The sequence below is a fragment of the Chrysemys picta genome, unplaced genomic scaffold (assembly GCF_011386835.1).
Source record: "Chrysemys picta bellii isolate R12L10 unplaced genomic scaffold, ASM1138683v2 scaf2603, whole genome shotgun sequence".
In the NCBI taxonomy this organism is placed as follows: domain Eukaryota; kingdom Metazoa; phylum Chordata; order Testudines; family Emydidae; genus Chrysemys; species Chrysemys picta.
Window position 1 is genome coordinate 633 of NW_027055306.1, and position 7368 is coordinate 8000.

A 7368-nucleotide genomic window follows, 5' to 3' on the forward strand; every position below is an offset into this window, starting at 1 on the left:
GGGACCTCAGGAGGTCATCAAATCCAACCCCCTGCTCAGAGCAGGAACAACCCCAACTAAATCATCCCAGACAGGGCTTTGTCAAGCCGGAACTTAAAAACCACTAAGGATGGAGATTCCACCACCTCCCTAGGTAACCCATTCCAGTGCTTCACCACCCTCCTAGTGAAATCGTTTTTCCTAATATCCAACCTAGACCTCCCTCACTGCAACTTGAGACCATTACTCCTTGTTCTGTCATCTGCCATCACTGAGAACAGCCGAGCTTCATCCTCTTTGGAACCCCTGTTTAGGTAGTTGAAGGCTGCTATCAAATCCCCTCTCACTCTTCTCTTCTGCAGACTAAATAATCCCAGTTCCCTCAGCCTCTCCTCGTAAGTCATGTGCCCCAACCCCCTGATCATTTTCATTGCCCTCCGCTGGACTCTCTCCAATTTGTCCACATCCCTTTTGTAGTGGGAGGCCCAAAACTGGACACAGTACTCCAGATGTGGCCTCGCCAGTCAGTGTTCTAATGGTTAATGCTGGCGATTTAGGGTCAGGACTCCTGGGTTCAATTCCTGGTTCTGGGAAAGGACCATGGCCTAAGGTGTCAGGATCCCTGGGTTCTTTTCCCAGCTCTGTAAGCATCTAGCTGGGTGACCTTGGGTAAGTAATTTCCCCTCTCTGGGCCTCAGTTTCCCTGTGTGTAAAACGAGGTTAGTGATAGTGCTTTGGGGTCCTCAGATGAAAGGCTCTGTACATTCACAGTATTACAATCCAAGACAATTTAAAGGTGGGGAATCTGAGGCACAGAGTGATGTTAAGTGACTTGCCAGTGATCACACAGGCAGTTAGTGGCAGTGCTAGGGGCAGAAGCCAGTGTGCCCCACGCTGCTGAGCTTTCCACGGAAACCTAAGCCAGCAGTCCAGTGATTGAGGGGCCCACGAATGGCTCAGGCCCCTGCAATGGCAGGGATTTGTTTTATTGAGACATACCCAGCGGGTCCTTGCAAGTGATCTGTGCCCCAGAGGAAGGCAAAACCAGCCAGCCCCAAGATGCCAGCTGGTGTGACCTGGGGGGAAACTCCTTCCTGACCCCAAATATGGTGATCGGTTGGACCCTGAGCACGTGAGCAAGAACCAGCCAGCCGAGTGCCTGACAGCACGAATGCTTGGTGCCACCTCTGCACCCTGCCCAATGGCCCACCTCCAGCCGTGGAGTTCTGATGAATAACTCCATCCACACTTGTGGGGTCTCCGAGTGCTTCACAGAGCAATGGACTTCTCTGTGGGTATCCCTACCGCTCCCTGCACCACAGGGGCCGAGCAGGGCAGCTTTATTATCCCTCTGCTACAGACTGGGATGGTGAGGCACAGAGAGGAAGTGACTGGCCCAGGGCCACAAAGTAAAGTTAGTGCCAGCCAGGAATGAGAACCCAGAATCCCCTGCTGCAGCTCTGGAACAGGTTTTCCTTCCAGAGCCAGGAAAAGAACCAAGGACTCCTGATTCCTCATCCCCTGCACTAAACTCTCCTTGGGCACAAGGCGATAGCCTGGCAAGCAGTCCCCTGAAGCTGCACGTTTCTGGTGGCTCAAACTGCTTTCCCCAACAGCCCATCCTGGGAACCTTGTTCCTGAAGGACACAGGCCGGATGGGATCCTCGGCCGCCAGGGAGACGCTGCTGAGCAGGATGAAGAGCAGGATGAAGTTGGTGAACCAGGTGGCGTTGACGATTCGCTGGCACAGCACTCGGATCCTGGGGAAGGGAGAGAGGGGAGGCAGGCAGTCAAAGCATTGTCAGTTCCAAGGGGCTGAGTGACAGCCCAGGTTAGAGCTTGGGGAGTGGTGCAGCTGGGGAGATCCCTGCGTGAGTCTCGGGGGTGGCACCCCTCATTCTGTGTGCCCGGCATGCTTCTACCCTGGGACAGCGTGTGGGCACAGCTGGCTCCAGAGGCTGGAACAGCCCATTACAGTTAAAGGTGTTACTTTGTAGCTCAGTCGGGAGGTTCCAGGTTCTATCCTCGCTGATCACTGCTGGGTTTCTGACAGATGGGAGGAGAAGCAGCACCTACTTGTTGGTTGGGCTGAAGATAGGGTTACCATATCTAATAAATAAAAAAAGAGGACCCTCCATGGGCCCTGGCCCTGCCCATTTCCCCACCCCTAGCCCCGCCTCAACTCCGCCCCTTCCCGCCCTAACTCCACCCCCTCCTGCCTCCCACTCCCAGCCATGGGGAAAGGGCTGCCCCAGCGCTACCGGCTTCAGGGTTTGCCGGGCAGCCCCCAGACCCTGCGCCCCCGGCCGGCGCTTCCCCAGCACAGCTGGAGCCTGGGTGGGGAAGCGCCCAGCCGGGGGCGCAGGGTCTGGAGGCTGCCCGGCAAACCGTGAAGCCGGTAGCGCTCGGGCTTTGGGCAGCCCCTATGCCTCCGGACCCTGCGCCCCCAGCCGGGCACTTCCCCTCCCGGGCTCCAGCGGCGCAGGATCCGGAGGCACGGGGGCTGCCCGAAGCCGGTAGCGCTCGGGCAGCCCGGCTCTTAAACAGAGCCGAAGAGTCGGGGAAGAGCAGAGCCGCCATTTTCCCGGACATGTTCGGCTTTTTGGCAATTCCCCCCGGAGGGGGGTTTGAGTGCCGAAAAGCCGGACATGTCCGGGAAAAAGAGGACGTATGGTAATCCTAGCTGAAGATGAAGAAGGCACTGGCTTCAGGCATGGGTACTGCTTTCTCCTTGAGCTGCAGCTCTGCCAGGGGGCGTGGCTGAGGGCTCAGGGGGATTTCGGGCTCATCTTCCTTATCGTCACCTGTGGAGCAGCCAGAGGGAGGGAAACATAGTCAGTCACTTTGAGCTCGCATGTTGGGGTCATTCACTTAGCAGCAGCCAAAACAAAAACAAAAACAAAACAAAAAACCTTAGCAGAAGCTAAAACTTAGAGGTAGAGAAGGCTCACTTGACCCCTTTCCATCCTGGGCAGCCAATGAGGGATTGTTTCCTTAACGATCCGGAGTTGGGGATGATGAGACCCCGTGGTCCAGCTGCAAGATGAGTCAGCAAAACAGCTCTGACCCTCCATGCAGGGATCAGGAACCTGACATCTGGCCATGTTTCCTTTTATGCTGGGCAGAGAGATTGTGGCCACCACAGTTAGACGAAGGGCTGTGGCTCCCCTCGCACCCCACAGCCCCTGGGGGTACTCACACTCCCGCTGTGGAGCAAGATGCTGCTTGCCATTAGAGACCCATAGGACAAAACCCTGGGGTATCCCCCGACGTCCTGACTTCAAATCCTCCAGGCCAAACCCAGCTCCCATTGTTCTCAGTGTGTGTGTGGGGGGTCCCCCATCTTATGTTGCCTAGTGCACCCCCTAGTGGCCAGCAGGACTCACCCGTCAGGCAAGTAACACCCCACAAGCAATGGAAGAGGCATGTGCAGAGTCTGGTATCCTCCCCAGAGAGAGGTAGAACTCCCTGATCATGCCCCTACCCTCATACACAGACCCAAGTGCTGCAGAGAACTGCACAGAGTTTATTCCAGCTCGGCGTCTGCTGGAAACAAACCATGTGGCTTTCTGCATCATAATAAGCCACTAGCTGAGCTGCACTCTTGGGACCAGAGCCCTCCAATGGGATTTCTCTCTGCAAGCCACCCCAACCCTTTCCATCGCTCCCTCAGTCTCTCCGGCTGGAGGCAAGGATCAAGCCAGAGCCTTACCTGGGAAGTCAGCAGAAGGGTAGGGGTCTTTGATCTCATTCACGTTTGATTCAAACTCGTCCACTTTTAACTGAGAAGGAGAGAGAGAGGCGACTAACTGAGCATCCCGGAAACACCACCCGTGGCACTGCCAGGGCTCTGCGTGCCAGCCTTCCGCAGGCCAGCGGGACAATGCTGCAGGCGAGAGGCAGGGAGAGCTCCCCCGATCTCTCAGTGGGGCAGGAGCCATCTGCTTGTTCTGTGTTTGTACAGTGCCTGGCACAATGGGGCTCTGACCCACGACGGAGGCTCCTAGGCAGAAGCGGATTAAGGTTCCGTGGGGCCTTGGGCCAGAGCAAGTGGGGGGCCCCTCCCCACCCCTTCCGCCTGTGGCCCCACCCACAGCCCCACCCCTTTCTGCCCCTTCCCCTGGGGCCCGCCCCTGTTCCACCCAGGGTCTTCCTCATTCTGCCCCCCCACTGCAGCCCCACAACCCCTTTTGCTCCTTTCTGCCACCCCCCACTGCACCCCAAGACCAAGAAGCTCTGTCCCGTGCCACGGCCCTGGGGCCACAGCAGGGTGTGAAAGCTCCTTCAGTCCCAGGGTCTGGACGCTGAGGCTTCCCCTGCCACCCCCGTGCTTCTCTGTGGGACCAGGGTCTGGCTGCTGTGGAGGGGGCTTCCCCTGCCCAACACTTCTGCCACGGAACAGGGTCAGTGTGTGGGGGCTTTCCAGCCTCACCCGCCCGGCGGCCGCAGCTCCAGGCTTTCGCTGCTGCCGGCAGATTTTTTCCAGGGGCCCCCCAGTTGGCTGGGGCCCCGGGCCCAGTGGCTAATCTGCCACTGCTCCTAGGCGCTACCATAATAGAAATAATTAATAAAAAATAACAGGAGGCAGGGGAGCCAGGATCACTGGCCAGTTGGACAAGGGCCTCTGATGGGCCCTATATGTGTGTGTGTCTGTGAACAAGTGTGTGTAGAAAGATTGTAGATCAATCTCTGATAATTTTCATATGACTTTACATTGTGCCTCTTCATATAACCTTGTGGTGGGTCAACCCACGTGTGACCTCTGTTTTCATGGAACTTTGTATCAAAGCCTCATTTAGAAACTTTGCATTGCCCTTGGTATAATATTATAGCCCCTAAGGATAGAATAAGATAGAAGAAAAATTTCTTTTTGCTAGCAGTAGAACAAGAGCTCTCCCCCCCCACTCTTAATCAATTGCCCTGTTGAATGAATGAGGTGTGAATGAGCAAGGCATGGAAGGCAGCACCTCCAGACAGCCTCAACTGTTGGAGAGGGGCTGGGAGCCAGACCCAAGAATAATAAAACGTGTCAAGTGGGCTCATTAAAGACAAGCAGACATACCGATGGCCTCGGGGGTTAGAAGCAAGCACCTTCTTTTGGAAACACCCTCTTTGCAGCATTGGGACAACACTCAAAAAAAAGCAGCACAAAGGACCAATGGACACAAACACAGAGTTTAAATCTGGTATAAATTTGCATAAGAGGAAAGCTGTTATAAAAGTGAGGTGTCTTGCAAAGGACCCCGGGTCTCGTCTTGTCAACATGGGAGCATCGATCCGGATTGGCAGCAGCCCGGCTCCACCCCCTCCCCCATTTAACTCACCTGGCCAGTGAAGTTAAGGGGAGCAACTAATTGGTAACAACAAGACGGAGTGTGTGTGTGTGTGTGTGTGTGAGTGTAAATGTAATATATTATATGCATATAATACAGTGTTAATGAATACATGTATTACTAATAAATGTGGCGTTTTGTCTTATTCCCCCTGAAAAGATCCTGTGCAGTACTTTAAGTACAACAAGAGCTTGAGTGGAAACTCCACCGAGACAGTCCTTTGATACGGGACCTTTGATCCTGGGCCTGTACCCACTGAGTCCCACTCCCCGTCCCCCCGCCACGCTTTTTGGGAGGGGACAGGGAAAGCAGGCTCGCTCGTCAGAGGAATGATCCGGGCCTACAGGGCATACAGAATGGACGTCTTGCTACAAGTCTCCGGAGATGCGTCTGCTGAAGCTCAGGATTTTGTCCCCAGTCATTCTGTGGGCCCTGGGGAAATCTCCCTCCCTCCTGCCATGGCCATCCACCTTTCATGCACGACAGGACAAATAATGGGAAGACATTACTGCTGGGTACCGTACTCCTCAACTGCCAGGGAAAGTTCCCCTAGACATTTGTTCAGACGAGCTCAGAGGGGTCGCGGCACTGACCTTGGCTGTGGTGGGGATTCCTTGGCTTTCTGCTCCAGCTTCTTGGCCAGCAGGAGCTTTTCCTCCTCAGATTTCTCTGGGTAACTTCTGGACGGGGGAACCACAAAAGAGAGGTGAGGAGTGAGGCCATGGCAGAGTTGAAATGAATGCTGCTGAGATGATGCCCAAGACCAGCAGCTCACATTGATTTGCAAGCCCTGGGCCCTTGGGGGTTCCCGCTTTTAAGCAGCAGAGAGCAGCACCGACCTGGACATTTTCCTCCGCTTCTTCTCCTCGGCTTTGGCTTTCTGGGCCGACGTCAGGCTCTCGGCCTCGGCCAGATTGTCCACAGCGATGGCCAGGAAGACATTGAGCAGATATCTGAGAGGGGGTGGGGCTAAGGAGCTTAGGGAGCATGCTCATATGTAAGGAATGAGTCCCTTCCATGGCCCAGGCTTAGCGAGAGCCTGTGTGGTGACACTAAGCAATGTACGCAGGCAGGTGGGGAGAACCCCAGGTTCAGCAACGAGCCCTCTGTGTACCCATGACAGCTGCCTCTTGGCTGTCACCAGTGAATCTCTGTCGGTGTCCCAACGGATTTTTTCATCCCTTTTAACCCACACTCCTGTTGCATCATTTCCCTCACTCCTGGTACTATGATGTCTGAACATACCATACCCAGCCCCATAGCTTTTCCCCGATGTGTACTTGAACCTAGATGTGACTGTGCTGGATAAGACAAGAAAACGCCCAGCTGTTACTCCCCAACTGGCTAGAAAGAGGATACAGTTCCCGCAGACAAAGAGGATGATGAAGTAAATGCATACCAGCACGCCGGGGAAGGAGGGCCCTTTATAAGCCATGATCCCATTGTACATGATTGAATTCCAATCTTCTCCGGTCAGGATCTGGGAGACAGGGTGAGTGAAAGAACAGGTCAAGTAGAACCATTCCACTGGACCAGAAAGAACAGAACCCAGAAGTCCTGACTCCTTGTTCCCTGCTCTAACCACTAAGTCACACTGTCCCCCAGAGCCCAAAAAAGAACCCAGGTATCCTGACTTCAGCCCCTCCTCTATGCGTTAGACCAGTGGGATTGATGCCCGCTGCACCCCATGCCCCGTACCTGGAAGACACTGATGAGCGCCTGGGGGAAGTTATGGAAGGTGCTGCGCCGCACCTCCATGTCTTCAAAGTCGAACTTCCTGCCGAAGAGCTGCATCCCCAGCAGGGAGAAGATGATGATGAAGAGGAAGAGGAGGAGGAGCAGGGAGGCGATGGAGCGGACCGAGTTTAGCAGGGATGCCACCAGGTTGCTCAGAGAGGTCCAGTACCTAGCGTGAGGAGAGGCACACAGGCTGCTTACGTTGAGAGGCGCCACTGGGGCACACAAGCAGAAATGGGGGGCAGGGTGATGAGGGGAATGCCCTGCTCAGTTCGAGGGGGACACTCCATCATCTCATCTCCGCTTGGCCAAATGTCTC

The 7368-nt window shown here is 55.1% G+C and overlaps 1 pseudogene; it reads right to left on the bottom strand.

Annotated features, from left to right (window-relative positions):
• Window positions 1–2521: 2521 nt before the first annotated feature.
• On the bottom strand, window positions 2522–7264 carry LOC135980309 (voltage-dependent L-type calcium channel subunit alpha-1S-like; annotated as a pseudogene).
• Between the last annotated feature and the right edge of the window lie 104 nt (window positions 7265–7368).